Below are 17939 nucleotides of genomic sequence, written 5' to 3'. Positions count from 1 at the left end.
AAAGAATGAAGGAGAGATTTTATTTCTTTTTTTTTTAAATAGCGTTTGCGAGTTTAATGCACCAGAAAGCCAGGGGAGAGGGATAATGGTTACAATCATGGCTAACTCCAGCAGGAACCTTGAAAGCTCTCTGCAAGGAAGCACTTCTCAATCCTCATGCACATGACTACTTATTTATGATTCCTGGCCAAGCAAGACTGCCCCATTTGCGCTCTATGGGTTTGTTATGCAGTGAATTTGTTCGTGATTTCATCTTACAGCCTCCCTTTTTTAAGTTACAAGCATTTTTCACTTTTCTTTTAACCTTTCTGCCCAGTTTGTTCCATTAATTTTGTATTCAAAGTATATCCCATTCCTATGATGAAAAAGGCTTCTCAAAGGGACTGAAAAATTAGGGGTGGTAACATCAGATTTATTATTACATATCTGAGAAATTATTTTATTCTGTTTCAAAATTAATAAAGCCAGTTATACTCCTGTAACCTTTTTGTACATCTCTGTTAGGTGCCCAATAGTCATTGTGTGGTCTGATATGTTCACATATCAACAATTATTTTAGCAGTAAAAAATGTAAAACAAAAATATTATATTTTGAATCCTGTTCCTGGCATCTCTCTGGAAACATTTTTTTACCAGATCTCTACAGCACACACAGTTATACAATCAACTGAGTTACTCTTTGCAATAGATATCTGCCAGTTTGGGGACTGAAATGGCCAATCCATAAATGTAGTTTTCCCTTTAAGCTGAAATTCCTTTGTAGATTTCACAGAATGCTTAGGGTCAGCAATTTTTTTTTGCTATACAAACATCCATTCAATAAGCCTTCTAGCACAAGGTAACTTATGACTAACTGCTACTGTATGTTTCTTGATATTTTGCTGTATTCATTGATTGTTTTTACAATACAAAGTTTGCCTGTGCCTTAAAAAAGAAAAACATGGCCATGACACTGCACAGCTTCCACCCTGTTTCACCCTGAGCTCGCATAACCTTTTATGTAAATTCTCTTTTTCCTCCAGACATACAGTATGGTTGCTTTTTTTTCTGCTTGACGAAATCAGCTTTTCAAAGTATTCATTGAAACACTCAATTGAATTCCGAGTACCGCTTTTTAACAAAGGTCGACATACACTGTATTAGTTTTCAGTGTTCATGAATGTATTGATCGTCTTTCATCAAGTTTTGCGTCAAATCTTCTGCAGCCATCCGAGGATTTTGGCAGCAGAAATATCACTTGGTTTTCCATACCGAAATCTAGTAGTTACTGTTCTCCTCCGTCAATAATAGCCCACAAAGAAATTTCAGGAAAATGTGCTACAGTATATTGTTTTTGGAAATTAATCTGTCTTATTTAGTCACTTAAGTAACTTGTCACTGCCAAGTGGAGATAATTGCTGTGCTCCTTATGTATAATATTTTTTGCCCATTGAGACTATTTGGTTGCTGGGTAGCTGATTGAACTGAGGTTCTTTGCCAGCCATTTCTTGAAAGAAGCCAGGGTTCAGGCTTCAACAACATGGCTGGGGGGTGCTCATTTCATATTGCCACAACCTTTTGTGTAAAGAATTGTGCTCAGTTCTCAGTTTTAATACATTTTCGGTTTTTACATTTACGGTTTTCATTTGTGTTCTCTGAATCACGTTTTCGTTTATTCCTAAGAAGTCCCTTGGGCAGACTCTTTTAAAGGATTTTGCTTTTGCATCTTGAATAAGGTTCCCATATAGTTTTATCTATTCAAGACTAAAAACATTCAGTTATTTTCGTTTTTTTTATCATCACTAGTCTTTTAATGAATGTAGGATTTGTCTTTGGGCCTGAGAATGTACCTGTTTGTGTTTTTTTAGACTAATTCCAGAACACCACTTTTTTGGAAAGTGGTAACTAATAGTGTACACACTAATCTACATGACATACTTGACCTAAAATCTTTTTATTGCATATATTCACATTCTGTTTGTTAAAGTGATGTTTCTCTATAATTCGTCAATAATTCACACAAATGTGTGCTGATTTTGTTTATCAGTATTGCTTAACAACACAAATACGTTTGTCTGGAACTATAATATTTTATTTTTTGTACTGAACACCCTTGTGTAAGGTAATATATTCAAAAATCATATTTAAACCTGCATCATTTGACAAAATTGCTGTTTTGCTGTACTGCAATTTATGTATTGTTCAACACATCAAAGCTATTTCTTTCAATTTTAGTTTATATATGTATATAACAACCTTTGTAAACTGTTCAAACAAAGCAATATTCAGTATAATGAAATTTAAAGAATCATTACAAAAGTAAGTCAACAAAAAAACAAAGCAGTTTTGGGATATACATTGTGTCACGACCGTAAATCCCTCCCTCCATAAGTCGCTCCGGCTCTTTCCCGTTTTGTCTGATTTTCCTGCACCTGACTCCTCTCTAGCCTCCCTATAAAAGCCAGATGCTCCTACCATTCTGGGCTCAGCTTTGGAAGATGGACGCACAGAAGCCCACCTACCAGCGGGTCCAGGAGTGGCCCAGTGGCATAGGCTTTGCAACGGCGTCCTGACCATCTGAGTCTGGGGCTGGGATTGCCTGGCCCAGTTACCCCTTTTTATTTCACCAGCCCTTCATCGGATCCCGCTCCAGCTTTTAACTTTTGTCATGTCTGTCATGGATCACTGGGCTCTGGACTTTTGCTCACTCTGGATTACCCTTCAGACTCCCCCTGGACTTTCACCTGGACCACACCCCCCACCCCGAGCACCAGTGCACCATCGACATGTCCTCCTGTTTGTCTACCAGCCCTGTTCCTAGTCCTCTCTCCCCTGTGTTTGTTGCACTCCCTTCCGGATTCTATCATCTGCATAGGGTCCTGATTAACGCTTCGTGACACATTGTACCCACTGCTTGTTTGAAAATTCAGAACTCTGTCCTCCTTTTCTTTCCTTTCTGTTTCTCTCAGACCTGTTGCAGGTTGTGCATTGTCACACCTCTCTTACAACAATTCTGAGATCAAGAATGTGTCCTCCTGGCAGTCTCAATTTTCATGATTTGTACAGTTGAATAGAAAGATGTGTTTAAAAAGAGGTAAGGTTGGAGAAGAGAAAACTTCAATGCAGAGGCTGAAAAATATTGGATATCGCATAATGGCCAGCAGTTGTATTATTTTAAAACTCCTTTTGAAATGTTTGTTATACATATTTCATCAAGATGCTGCAATCTCCAGAATATTTGAGACAGGTGAAGCAACTTCAAAACAAAGACATCTTAAACTTTAATGAATGCGACCTTGGTTTTCAGCCACAGACATTGATAAATGCTTTTTACTGGTGAGCATGAGACTGAATTCCATTCGTGTTGTGATTTTTTTCCATGCATCATCAAAGGAGGGAAAGATTTTTTTAGCTCCTTGTTTTAAACCACGTTTGCGTTATCAATAGTGCATTTTAAGCAAGGCTAAATACAAAAAGATTAGTTTATAAAAATATATATAATATATAATATAATATATAAAGTGTGCATTGTTGAGTTTAGCAATTATGCAATTAAATTATATAGACAAAATATGTTCTGACTCATTTGAATCAAATGCTAAAATGCCCTTCTAGTTAACGTTCCTAAAACATCCTTTAAAATTAATCTAAATGTAATAGTAATTTGAATGAAACCCAGTTTTTTCAATCCAATAGTATTACACACATTGCATAAATTATGGTCTGAACAAGAGCTAAATCTAAGGTGACAGAACTGAAATTGAGAAAAAGCCACAGTAATAATTTTTGATTTGTCCTCCTACACCCCAACCATTCCTGTTCAAACACACACCTACTCATTCACACATAATTCGCAGCTAACAATTTTCCCAAAACAGCAATTCTCTCTTACAGTATAAAAATAGCATTAACTCTACACTGTAAAAAATATTTTTGATCTGTTCAGATTTCATTATGCTTTATTGTGGAGGTCATAAACACTTGTAGTTATTAAAGGCAAGTACCCTCAGTTCTTTCAGCCTTGGTTAAATTACCATTCAGTGAAAGGCATTTATTTACAGTATTAGCATTTTCAATGGGGGTGAAAAAGACAGGTCCCATCTGACTTGTGAGTGAGTCATGAATTTACTAAATAAACTGCTCAAGAGGTTATCACCCAAAATCTCAACACTTAACTCCCTTTGTTTTTTAGACGATTAAGGATCTGTGCTTGTGCCCCATAATAAACAGTACAAACAATTTTTGTGTTGTGGCATATGGTAAAACCCTCAAACAACATTCTGCTTGTTTTTCCAAGTTATCTTTAATTATCATCAATAGTGTAATGTGTCCTTTTATATTTATCTTACACTGGAAAGTTTGTTATATTCACAAAAGTAATATGTAATATAGTAATTGATTACGTAATTTATGATGGCAACAGCAGAATGCATTCTGAAGGGTACAGAAGCATTTTGTATGCTCATGTAGAAGAGAATGCTTCCATATTTATTGGGCTGCACTTTATGACACAGCATGACAAGGTCAGAAAACATACAGCCTACGCAACCAAGGAATTAATCAAGAAAAAAGTGGAAAATCTTAGGTTGACCAAAATTTTAAACAAAATGAGAATGCATATTATATGCTGAAAAAATGAAGTCAGAACATCGCAAGTACAGGGATCAGCTGGCTGCAGCAAAAGCTTAGAAAGCTTTTCAAATGTTCAGACAAAGGGCTTGGCAAGAAGACTTCTGCAGGTATTGCTTCAGACTGGTATACAATCAGTCACTGACTGGATGACAGAATCTTAAGTATGTTTGTGTTCTAACATGATCAAATGTATGCATAAGATTACTCAAAATAAAGTATTATGTTTTAATTGTCATTTAAATTTAAGATCTCATGATACAAATAAATTGCATGACTGTAAAGCAAAAAAAACATTTTGACTTTATTGTTCCAATACGTTTTGAGGACAATGTATGTCCTACTGACCTTCTAATGATACAACAACAGATGAAGTTAAAACTCAAGAGCAGCTGCACCACACAGATGGTACTATTGTGCTTGTTATTTTCATTAAAAAAAAATTTAAACAGATATAGATGTCATGGGTTTGTGAAGTCAGATGGTACTGTACATTTGATCAGTTTGAGACAGTTTGATCAGTCAATGGTGAAATGTTTTGTGTAACTAATGTGTCAGCTAATAATATGTTAGGCACTGGAATACTACCATTCCACTGAAGATGACTAACAGTAATCAAAGCTCACAAAAATATTGAGACTGCACACTTTCTTACTTTCAATGGCCAATTGTTGTGCACTATGTTATGTTAGGTTACAGGAAAGGGTGTAGGGGGGAGAACATTTTGTGGTGGGAGTGGTTGGGATCCTGAATAAGGGGTTGGGCTTTACTGCGACTGCCGATGTTGTGGATCTCATCAATGATGGCAAGTCAGATACTATAATCCTCTGTGCCCCTGCCACAACCCTTTGTAGAATTACTTTGTCTTGTTTGGTGGTATTGCTGTACTATACGCTGTTATGGTGCTGCAGTAAAAATTAATCCAGTGTTTAGGATCATTGTAAAGGAGATATTGTTTTCACTACCTGTGGTCTGCCCATCAGGAAATCCAGTGTGGAGTTGCAGATGGAGTTGAATAAGCCCAGATTCCTGGGTTTCGGGACCAGCTTGGTGGGAAAATTGTGTTGAAGGCCAAGCTGTCATCTATAAGCATCCTGATCCTAACGTTATGAGACGTTATGTCAAAATGTATTTCTAATCCACCCAGTCTTTTAAATTAAAGACAAAATAAATAACATTGCAGCTCTGAGAACTGCCGAAAGTTCATTATGATGAGTAATATGCCAATAATTGTTTTGTACTATCCTTATATTGTTATAACTTCAAAGTCTATGAAATACATATTATATTAAAACAATGTTTAAAATTTTCTGTATGACAATGACTTGTTGCTTCAGATGGACTACCTGCAGTGAATGACACACTGTTTTGCAGTTGTCTGTGCAAAGAGACTTATTTCTGATTGCAGCTTCTCACTCAAAGAGATTGTTTTCATAAAAATAACATTAAATTCAGTACCACTGTATGAAGCCTCTGCGTTAAAAGGAACCTGTATCCCACAGGATTGTACTAAATACAGCCTGACTAAGTCATTTTCAGGCACCTTTAAGATAATGAAAAAAAATATCGCAGGTAATGAAGAAGTAGTTGAGCCTTAAATCATTCTTGACAGGGTCCTTAGTTTGGCTATTTTTATATTCTGTGGAGGTGGATATCTTTGAAAGTACCTTAAGTCCACTAATAAAAGCATAAAAGCCGAGTAGTCACACTTTCCTCCAGTTACTAGTACAGTCACAGACACGGTGAATGTGCAGTGTATGTACGCTCAATGTAGCATCAGCAGCAGTGGGCCTTGGCATTGCTCTAACACACAGCCCTTTTTGTGGCATGCAAAATGGAAAACCAATCTGTCTTGCCACATTAATTGACACTCTCTACCTTGCCCCAAGGACTGTAAGCTTGTCTCTGTTCCAAAAGAACATCTACTTTCCATTAATTCATATTAATGATATACAGCATTGTTGTCATATCTTTTTTTTAAATGTCAAACTGTCTCTTGTTCATTTCCTATGAAATTTCTACTCATCCGAATGGCTACTACCTTGAAACGCAGCCAGTTTGCTGAAGGCCCAGACTTTTACAGAAAAAGACGCTCTATATCTATCTGTATAAAGAGAGGGAGAATAAAAACAGTACATAATAATAAGACTGTCTTCCTGCATAACCTATTATGCAGCAAGGAATACTCTGAATACATTACATTAGGGGAAATGGTAGATGTCAAAATCACATTTTTGCAATAACTGATGCCATTCATAGGTAAATATGGTCACGCTATTTCTTGGCCTTACTCAAGAATGAATGATTATCTAATATGTAGGTAATCAACATAATCAATGTTGCAGAGCACAATTCTTCCAGTTACTGTTTATACAAACTGTAACTGGCTGTTATAATTCCAGGCCATCTTATCCACATTGACATCTTATCCACTTCAATGGCTCAATTAAGACATTAAGGTCTGAGATGGAATGAAAAACAGGGACAAGCGTGCTTGTTTGTCACTGACCAAGCTGCGCTTGTTGTAAAGCATGTGGGAAAGTCGCTCGATTAAATCGAGATCAGAGATGGAGGAATGGAGAAAAACTAACATACAGTACATCAGTTCCTCAATTGCACCTTCCACTGTAGCAGCCTTGGTATTAATTTGCTGCAGTGATCTGAAGGAGTTATTGCTGTATAAATAGCTAATGATGCAGCTCTGGCCAAAACACAGTGTCCTGTAGTATCTAATGATTAAAACAATAATCATGGCTCATATGAAAATGATGGCCAGGGACAGTTCACTACAGTGAAGAGTATCAGTATAATATCAATATTATGTATTTATTATTTAATAACAGTACTTTCTAGAGTTCTAAACTGCCTGGGAGAGGTGGAGAAATTAGTCAGAGGCTAATCTCCATAATTTATAAAGACTTTTCAAACAGATAAAGGAATGGGGCATTTAGTTAGGCTAATCAGAAGGCACTATCACTTATAAATTACTCATTCATAACCTGGTTCTTCAGATTCCTGTGTAGTTGTGTGTAACGTTGGTGCCCAATCTGTGCTTATTTTGTTTTCAAAATATAAACAATATGCTATTTATATGCTTTAATGTATTTGTGATATGCTGTACTTTTAATGCTTGAGGCAAATACATATTTAAATCAATGTAAAATTGTCTTAACAATCCTTGCTGTGACTGTAGATAAATTATTTAGGATATGCAATTATTTGATACTTCAGTTATTCTTTTTGTATTTCCTTCTTCACGGGTCTCCACAGACATGTAACAGTTTGAAATGCAAAGAAGTATCTTAATATTTGCTTAAGCCCAATGTCCTTCATGCAATCAAACAATATCTGGCTAGTGAGTTTCAAGACACAGTTCATTCTTAAATTAGGTTGTAAGGATAAAAACTATTGGAAAAATTTTAAAAAGCAATTTACTTTGATTATTTAAGGGTGAACCCATCATTACTTTCTTTGTATGCCTGACAATCTGAAGGTTTAAAATTACACAATGTTTAAAATTTTAAGGATCAGTGAGTTACATACATATATATATATAATTACAAAAAAGGGTGCATGGATCAGTTTCATCGGAATATGCTAAGGTTGGTTTCCTTCTGTCTGAAAAATAGTTTTTATGGCAAAGAATCATACCTCAAGGTAACTCTGATGTGCTCATTGCAAAAGAGATACTAAATCTCTGATAATAGCACAAAATTGTGTAGGACTACTGCTCTTTCAAAGCATTCTGTAAAGGGCTATGGATAAATGAAATCTAAAATACAGTATATTAAACTTTTCTTGAAGAAATGAAACTCCCACAAGCAATCTAAACATGAATATATAACACTGCCTTTAAGAGACAATAAATTTGAAATGCCGTTCAATTTATATTGCACTGTTTTATCTGCTTTTCAAATAGGGAAATTTTGTCAAGTAAATACTTCAGTGATACAATCTCCTCAAAGCAAATGATAACATTAGTACAGTAGATAAGAAGTTCTTGTGAGTTTGCATCTTAAAAGTAAAATCTTCTTTTAGTTAAATAACCTTTACAGACCCTTCTATTCTCAATGTTTAATTTGAGCAAGATACTAAGACCAAGTCAGATTACATTTTTGACCCTGAATTGCATTACATTTTGACAATTCAAACTTCCAGCTGCTGTAATTCAAAAATGACTCCTGTATCACATGGATTTACCCTGCAATTAGCAAAGCAGTTACAGCACCTCATCCTAGCATTAGATATTGTAAGAGTTTAATATACTGTATACCATGTTACTGCAAAATCATGACTTTGTCTTGTGAAAGTTCTGTTAAAATAAGTCACTATCACTGCTTCTATCTATCTACTGTATATTGCTGAAGATGTAAATAGGTTGCATGTGCCCAGTTTTCTTTCAGTTTTTTTCAGTGTATGCCTACTGAGATGTAGTTATTTACCCATTAGAAACTAATTCTGATTGCAGTAATTGAAAATAATCACATTGTGGCGTGGGTTCCAAAAGTTGTAATTGATTAGAGCTTGGATGTTATTGCCTTGAGATGCACAGTTGCATTTAATGATTTCATAGAAACAAATTTTAGTCTTTTGTACAGCACCATATTCATTTTTTTCCAATATCATTTTTGTCTGTCTACTTGAAAGTAATGTCATTTTGGAAATACAAAAGTAAGTGAAGAATTATCCAGGAAATAAGTTTGGATTAATAGAGTGACCTTGACATTGATGAATTAATACATTTTTGTTGTACTGTACAATGTTTCACCCACTATATTTTTTTTTCTTAGCAAACATGATAATCTATCCCTGTTTTGTTTCATTTTTTAACAACTAAATACCTTTAAAAAATTAAATAGAATTTGTTGAACATAAATTCTATTAATACTAAAACATGGAGATTGTAACAGTAACAGATTGAAGTTATTTCCGGAATTCTAAAAAATCAGTTCCAAATACTGTGAAACTGTAACAGGCGGTTTGGGAAAAGGGACCAGAATGTCTGTCAGTCATGTCTGGCAGAGATTTCCTACAGAGGGGCAATTATTTAAACTTCTTGTTTAGAAAATCTCAGCAAATCTTTGGAAGATTTAAAGTTCTGTTCTGCAGAACGCAAAATATTAGGGACAGTTTAATCAGAAGTGCTCGTAAAGAAACCTTCGAATGGGAATATTTATCTTTGCAACGTGAAACCTTTAAATAAATGTTGCTTCCATTTTGTTTGAATAAATGCCATATAAAATTATGCATGCTGATGTCATTCAATTTAAAACAGTAGGCCCTATTAGACTGAAGTGGTGACAATATTTATCAGCTCTGCACTATGGATAGATTTTCATAGGCAAAAATGGAGACACAGTGAATGAGAAAGAAATAATTTATAAGAAAAGCAAACTGTAATATAAAGAAACCATTTAGAAATTGCTAGGAGGCTTTCTTGACTATGAAGTATCAGCACAAAATGCACAATGTTGTAAGAGCTCAGTGTGGCAGTAAGTGTGGGATGTTTATGCATGTCTGACCAGATGTTGACTCTACCATTAAACAAACACCAGATATCACTGACAGCTGAGCTGACAGACCCCATCCTAAGCTCAGCAGGCTTCTGGGCACATTTGCCTTCTGCCTTTTGGCAAAGCATCCACCCTGCAGTAAATAATATTCTCACATGTAATTTTTATCCTGGTAGATGAACTGCCAAATCACCTATTTTTTAGCAGAATTTTGCATATAAGAGCCGAAAAAATCAGTACATTACAATATATAGCAACATTGTCAAAAATTCCTGGTGAAGAAAGGAAAATACTATACATATTCAACATACAAATTATTAATGTATTCCACAAATATATGAATAATGTAACTTTTTTCACAGTGTATTTATTTAAAAATGCTTAAATGCATTATTCAGTGCTTTTAAAGTATAGCTCTGGCTGTCATATTAAAATGAGACTTGTTATATACAAGATATAGTATAAACATGATCTGTAAACTAGGAGTATTTCCATATTTCAACCAGACTTTATTATTGAAAAGTATCAGAGAGTGCTGAGAGCATAAGCTATATCCCAGTATAATGTGTAAGAAGGAAGGGAGGTGCAGTACAGTGGTCTACAGTGGCAAATAAAATGTACTGAAAACTGACAATAATTTAAAAAATAATGCATTGCTGCCTTTCAAGACCAAAGAACAGCCTTGTATTCATTAAAAATTTGTTCAGGAAATTATTTTCCAGTCATTTAAACCTTGTGTACATAATTACATACAGTAAATGTAATTTTCTTTTTCAAACACTTATTTCTACACTGCAGTGCAGCACATTCTCTCTCTTTCCCTCTATATATATTTGTATCTTAGAAGAACCTTAACTACAGTAAGTGTTCCAGATGGTTTGCAGAGGAGCAAAAGTACATGTGATCTTAGTAAAGTTTTTGTGTTACTGAACCTAAGACCATGGGCACAAAAGCTGGGAAAATCTAAATGAATCATGGCTGAACTAAAATGTCATAACCGAAAGGCAGAAGGGATGCTGAGCACAGAAGTGTCAATGTCCAGAATCACCAGGCACCCTGGTGTGCACCAATCGACATGATCACATCTGCAACGCATTCAGACTGGTGCAAGCCCAGTGGCTACGGCAGTCACACATCACTGTCCCACCAGCCCTGCCAGACCGCAGACACAAAAGTGTCCTGCAGAAGTGGGAAGAGACACCATCCACGTTGTATGGCAGAACTGAACAAGTTTAGTGGTGGAGATGTGGTTTTATGGGCAGTAGCAAGGATGGAGATCACAGCATATTGATGGTTGCTTGACTGTACAATATAAAGACCTTCCTTCGCAGAATATAATGGTCCTCACATTTCTGCAGGACAACAACACACCACTATGTTTCTCACATTTGTCGAAACATTCATGAAGGAGCACAATGCGCGTGCTGGACGGGCAACTCTGTCCACCTAACTGGAAGTCAACAGAGCCCAACTACTGGGAAGCAACTACAGAGGCCCCGTTCATCATCACGATCTTCAACCAGCATGCGCAGCACTTCCTGCTGAGTGGAATATGATCTCTCAGAAAGAAATAAGAGCTCTTGCAGTGCTGATGCCCAGTCTAGCAGCAAACAGGGGATAAATGAGATGTTGCTTTCATTAACTGAAAAAACAGAACCCCTCAATATTTAATCTTTTTTTTGGGATTTATGTGTCTGAAGATTAATATGTGCCCCAGCCTTATGTGAACATAAATCAATCTATATTTGTGTTCTTGTTTATTACCATTTGAGACTATTATCACTGATGGTGTTTTTAGTTGCTCTCAACATTTTCTTTGCTTGATGGGGTGATAATATTGATAGAATATCAGTTAAGAAAACAAAATATATAGAATATAGCATAATCAGGTAAAAAAAAAAAGCTTAGGTATGCATGGGGTAAAACCTCTTTCTTTTATAGTGTTTAACATCCAGTACAAAAGCTGGAAATGAATACATTACTTTGCTTTTGCTTGCCTTGACCCATTTAGAAGGAAGGTGTAGCCACTGCTTTCTCTATTTTAAGAAACATCAGATTACTTTAAGATGCTGAAAATGCAATCTACACAGATAAAGCTAACATCAAGCGAAATCAACAAGTATTATATAAGTAATATATAGTAAAAGACACACATTTTAGTGGATACTATTGTAAAACCTCTAATACACTTTCTGTATCTTCACTGACATACCAAATAACATTGAAATTCTGCATACAGTACAACCTGTTGATCCACACAATCAAACAGAGATGATTACAAAAATACGCCAAACAAATGAGATATAAATGAATTGATAAGACATGTCCTGCACATTTGAGATATAGAAGAATTGATAAGACATGTCCTACAGGTTGGAAGATCAATTTCTAGAATATTTGTGCAGAAAACTTCTCAATTAATATTTGTATGAGGTGAAAAAGTAGCACTGTAGGAGGAGAGGGTTAAATCATCACCTCCTGTTGAGGTGCACCATACAGCACAAGGCAGGCCCTACTGTTTAAATGCATCTGTACTGTATCTCTAAACCTGATCTCGTCTTTTGTCATGGACTTTGGATAGTTTGCCTTGGTAAATTATTTATTAGGGAGCACCATTGCAGTGGACACCAATTCCTAAATAATAGATTAAAGTACAGGGGGTAAATTATCTGAAGAACAGAAGACGAATTTTCTGATATAGGACTTTGAAAGCAAACACATTTTTCAAGGGTGTTTTAAAATGAGAAAGCTTCCAGGTCAGGAATGAAACCAGCATTAAAAACATTACAAAAGGACTCAGATATACAAAAGGCCCATGGCAGATCCACCTCTGCATTCCATTTTCTGCACCTAAAGTTGAAGTCAGATGCTGTAGTTTTGATGAATATTTTAAATGAGGTGTGATGACAGGTTTGGATCACTAAAATAACAGGAATAATGAACATAAATATTCCTGTGTGGTTAAATCTGCCACATGCCCAAAGTCGAAAGCATGGAAGTTACTCGGGTGTATACACAGAGAGTTAATATACACAAAAGCAGGAATGCTGAGTCTAAAATGTAGTTTTACCCTTTAAAGCCAACCACTTACAGAAAGTGCGCAGTTTATGAGTGATGGTTCAGTACTCCTGTCTCCAGAACAGGACCAAACTGGGAACGTAAACAGGAATACTGCTTGAAATTCAGGCCTTGTGCTCACTTAAACATCATTAGTGTTGTTGTTACATGACATCTCCTGAGTTCCTAGTGAAAGCTAATGAAGTGTGAGGAGAGCCAGAATGCATGACAATAAGTGAGAGGGTAAGGCTTATATAAACTACTCTCTCTCCCCTCCTTTCCTCTGTCTCTTTTTCGACGGGGGTAAATTTGGCTTGAGGAGATGCCACATCTTTTTAATCAGGTTCATTCTCAAAATTGGATTCCTTCATGTGATCTCACTTAATAAAAATTCGACTCAAAATCTCGCCTGAGAAAATCCATTTAAACTAATTTCTGCTCAAGGTGTACGCTCTGTTACTTAAGCAACTCCCATTTTAAAGAGATTCATTACCTGAAAGCCTGACTAAGAAATAAAGAACATGATTACTTTCATAATCCTGAGAGGTGGTGGAATAATTTACTGGTCTACCCATGAAAGACTAATGAACCAGCTAAATGAAAGACTGATAGAATTAGGTCTTTGAAATATTGGCTGCAGGTACTGATACAAACTCTGTATGTAACTAAGGAAGAGTGTAAAGGCAACCTAGAGTGATCTTGGATGAACGAAAAAGATACAAAACAAAAACCTCCAGCGTTTTTAATCCTACAGTAACTCTTATGCATTTTCATAATTGAAAGATAGCATACAGTACATAGAATATCTATCCTGAGAGGCATTAAAATTGCAGCAAATGTTATTTATTGGAGGACACATTTGGTGTGTTTTTAATGTCTTTCAGTCTGGCTATACAGTATATTCATCTTTCTACCCATGTAGTCATATACCTGTTCATATAGTTATCTGCTCATCTAACCATGTTTTTGATTTTTGAAAATATGCACAGTATATATGTACATGTTAAGAGTCAGCTGTGTTATTCCCAGAGAAGTGATAATATTCTTGTACAACCTATTCACGTACAAATCCACAGTGATGAATTTGTATTTTAAATAAAACATCAAAGAAGCTTGAGCATGTATACTGTATTTAAGACATAATTGAACACCTAGAGTACATTTCTTCTTTCAGTGAATGTATACAAGCATATATTTTAAACTTTCAGAATGAAAATGTATTATACGGATAGAACTTTATTCAGGTTTCTTATTAGAACAAAAAAAATATTTTTGAAAACTTCTGGTCTTCACCTTATTCTGTTATTGCTGAAACTGAATGGCTATAAAGCCAAAACTCATTATCAATTTAAAATACTATTTATGTGAAAGAGGAAAAAGCATTGGAAAAATGTCACTAACAACTGTAATTACATTTTCCTCATGTGCTATATTTGAAAAATAACAAACACTACACAAATTATCATTTTGAAATATAAATTGCCAAGTTCCATCCAGAAAGAATGGAAGATGGAAGATGTTTACCAGTCACAGGGTATGCACATGCAGAAATTGGCCTTGCTCATTCAGATCACCCTTGCACACTTTCAATTTGAGGGACATGAAGGTCATCCATGTCTACTTACTGCAGAAATGGATAACAACATGTAGAGAAACCTTTATTCCTGATCTACAGTTATTTTCTCTGCTGGGCGCCTCTCTAGTCATTTTGGAAACTGAGACAGATTGCAAGTTCGAGAGCTCAAAAGAGATAGATTACTATTCAGACGATTCTATACTCAAAATGAAGGATCTGGAAACTCTTCAGATTTAGGGTTGTTTTTCTGCCAAACCCACAACACCCCTAAACCTCATACATAAGCAGAGAATAATGAACTAGGACTTGTAACTTAAATCCCACCTTTGATCACCTCCTAGCTAAAGCTCAGAGCCAAGTTCCCAATGGTGAATTTTACTTAGAAAAAAGAAAAATGGTCAGGTAATGGTGCCTTTCTCTTTATAGCCCAATTAAATGTGATAGCTATGTGCCCTACTCTTTCCTTTGGGATTAAAATATCAAGATACACAACAGATTAAATTTGATGAGCACCTCATGATTTCCTCCTTATTAAACTGTAAATTCATTAATTTCTCTAGCATGTCTTTTGAAAGCCAAAACAAATTTATCGGTAGTTCAAATTGAAAATATAAACCTATATTAACGTTGTTATACTGACAATCTCATTAAACCTTCACTAATATGTTGAAAACATCTGTGAAAAATAGTAACTTTATTAATGATGAATGGCACAATGATTACAAGCTTTGCTTGCAATGTGCATTTAATTCATGAGATCTTTTAATACTGTATAACAATTATTGCCAAAGTAAGGTATGCACACTTTTTTCTACCATTTTTATCTTTTTTGAAATCTATTGACCTATTTGTCTGCAAATTCTGAATACCACTTCTATGGCAGGCATTAGATTTTCATTGAGTGAACCGAACCATTCAATTTTTCCTGCATTTTCTCAGGATTTGTAGTTTTAAAGCTCCCAGACACTTTTAGAGAGGTTAACTAGTGTGCCTCAGAGATTGTAGAAATAGATACTTAATGATTCCAGTCACACCACTCAACAATGAAATCTTTATCCACTGTAAAAAAACGGTGGTTGGCAGAATCTGTGTGTTTTAGAGGGTGAAAAATAGAAATAACAGTGTCCCTGTTGGCTTTTATTCATGTCAGCTGCCTTGGTTACAGTGTAGACTGCCAGCAGCCAGACTCTTTCTCCAATTCCTGAGTGAAACAGTCTATTCTGTTCCCAAGTACATGGAATCTAATTAATGCGCACATAGCTTTCTCTTCACCACCTTCTTTCAATGCACAGTGATCAGTCATAATTATAGCAGCAAGCAAATAGAAGCAGGGACAATGATAACTTTTCTCTCCCTGCAAGCTTGCTTCTTCAAAATTCAGGACATCATAGAAAAAACAACTTTTTTGTACTTATTGTTACAGTAGAATATTTCACAATAGAAATGCCAACTTGTTTAATTTTGTCCCTAACTTGTTTTTGTTTTGTTTTTTTCTTCCCAGGAATATCTTTCCTATCATATCTCTTCATTGAGTCATCACCGATTATTTTGGGGAGAACTGAGAATATTTATCATCCTCTTCGTGGTTCCCAAGAGCATTTCCGAGGAAGTAAAAATGTTATGATCTACAAAAAAACACAAAACATTTGTTGCTCCCCGAAGGTTACAGGTGAGCACTCTACAAACGCTTTTTCATTAAAAAAAAAAATAGCAATTACCTCGTATATGCTTCTCCTGCTGATCTCCCCTGCTTAGTTTTTGCACCTTCTGAAGTTCACTTTGCTCCTGTCTCCATCCACACCTTCCAGTTCCCAGAGAGGACTGTTGATCACTGAAGTCAGAGAAAATATTGAGAAAAGAAAAGAAAGGAGCAGAAGCCCCCACAGCCCTTCAGCTGGTGCCCTTGCTTCTGCTGCTGCCGCCGCTTCTGCCGAGAGCACAAATCCAAGTCTTCAGGTGAAATGAGAAGTTATTTTGTGTGGCTTTGCTAAACCCCCCCTTCCACCTCCTTCTATGAGAATACACTCCTTTTACAGGAGAAGAAATCTTGTCTCTGATTCCCTCTTCCCTCTCTAACTGACTGCTCTGTCTGCTTGTGGCATTGGATCTCATTCCCTAGCTCATGAATATTCTGACAAGGCAAATGCAGCTGAAGTAAATTGAATTAGCCAACTGGTGCCAGGAATCGCACTGTCTCTCCCCAGGGAGTAGTCAAAACCTACTCCAGACGAAAGGTGCAGTGTCCAAGGAGCTCCCTGCAGTGTATCAAGCCTGGCTTTCGAAAAAGAAGACGGCCCTCTTTTCTCCAATTCCATTCCCCCCAAACTCAGCATTTTGGAAAACAATATTTGCACTCTTGACTATGAATAACTTTTTTTTGTTGTTGTGGGTTTTTTTTAACGTGACATGGATATCAGATCCTTTTTAAGGGTAATTAGTGGTAATTCTGCTGTAAAACTTACAGTTTTGTCACTCAGATGTAATGCACATTGCGCACAACTTAGCAAAACGGTCTGTTTTTCGTTAATTAGGTGGTTTAAACAAGCAGATTAACCTTTAAATTGTTTTTTTTTTCACGTCAGCATGAAATGAAAAATAATATGATGCTAATAAGTAATAAAAACTATGCAATTAGATTTAAATTACAGCAACCATGTTGTGAGAACTTTGAAACATAACAATTAAAATAAATTATTATTTATATACCTGGGGAGATGCAAGCTTCGAAAACAATTAATATAGTCTCACATAAGATTATCTATAATGCACATTAGTTGTGCACACTGTGGGATGCTAATTAGCAATAGCTCTGGCATTTCACGAAATACAAAAGTGCCTATGGTTAGTTTTGGTGTAGCATATTCATCAACATGAATAAGACTGTGGCAAATTAAAATTGAAATAATGTATTTTACTTTTGACTGCTTGTTGGTTATCGAAACAGTAGCAAGGCTCATATTACATCCAAACACTTGGAATTAGGCCCACACAAGGCTGATACATGATTGATCTTATTGATTTTGGCTCCAAGGCGAGAAAGTTAGCACTGCTTGTTCCTACACCTATAAATCACATGCATCACCCTATATAAACACAACCATGTCTCCACCTGCTCCCTAGATTTGGTTGAAAAACAAACTGAAATCAACCCCATTTGCTTTCTTTAGCAGCAGAGTGCTATTAAA

The 17939-nt window shown here is 35.8% G+C and overlaps 1 protein-coding gene across 2 annotated transcripts in view; it reads right to left on the bottom strand.

Moving 5' to 3' along the window:
* LOC148657553 (cadherin-20-like) overlaps positions 1-17295 on the bottom strand; it is a 57502-nt gene extending 40207 nt beyond the window's left edge. For both annotated transcript variants that reach the window (XM_088643978.1, XM_088643979.1), the window contains exon 1: positions 16473-17295. The gene's annotated coding sequence lies outside the window, so the exon portion shown is untranslated. The remainder of the gene's footprint in view (positions 1-16472) is intronic.
* Between the last annotated feature and the right edge of the window lie 644 nt (positions 17296-17939).

Source organism: Lepisosteus platostomus, chromosome 8 (assembly GCF_059453375.1).
Source record: "Lepisosteus platostomus isolate fLepPlt1 chromosome 8, fLepPlt1.hap1, whole genome shotgun sequence".
Classification (NCBI taxonomy): domain Eukaryota; kingdom Metazoa; phylum Chordata; class Actinopteri; order Semionotiformes; family Lepisosteidae; genus Lepisosteus; species Lepisosteus platostomus.
The sequence above is the reverse complement of the archived record's forward strand: the minus strand, read 5'-3'. Positions and strand labels throughout refer to the sequence as shown.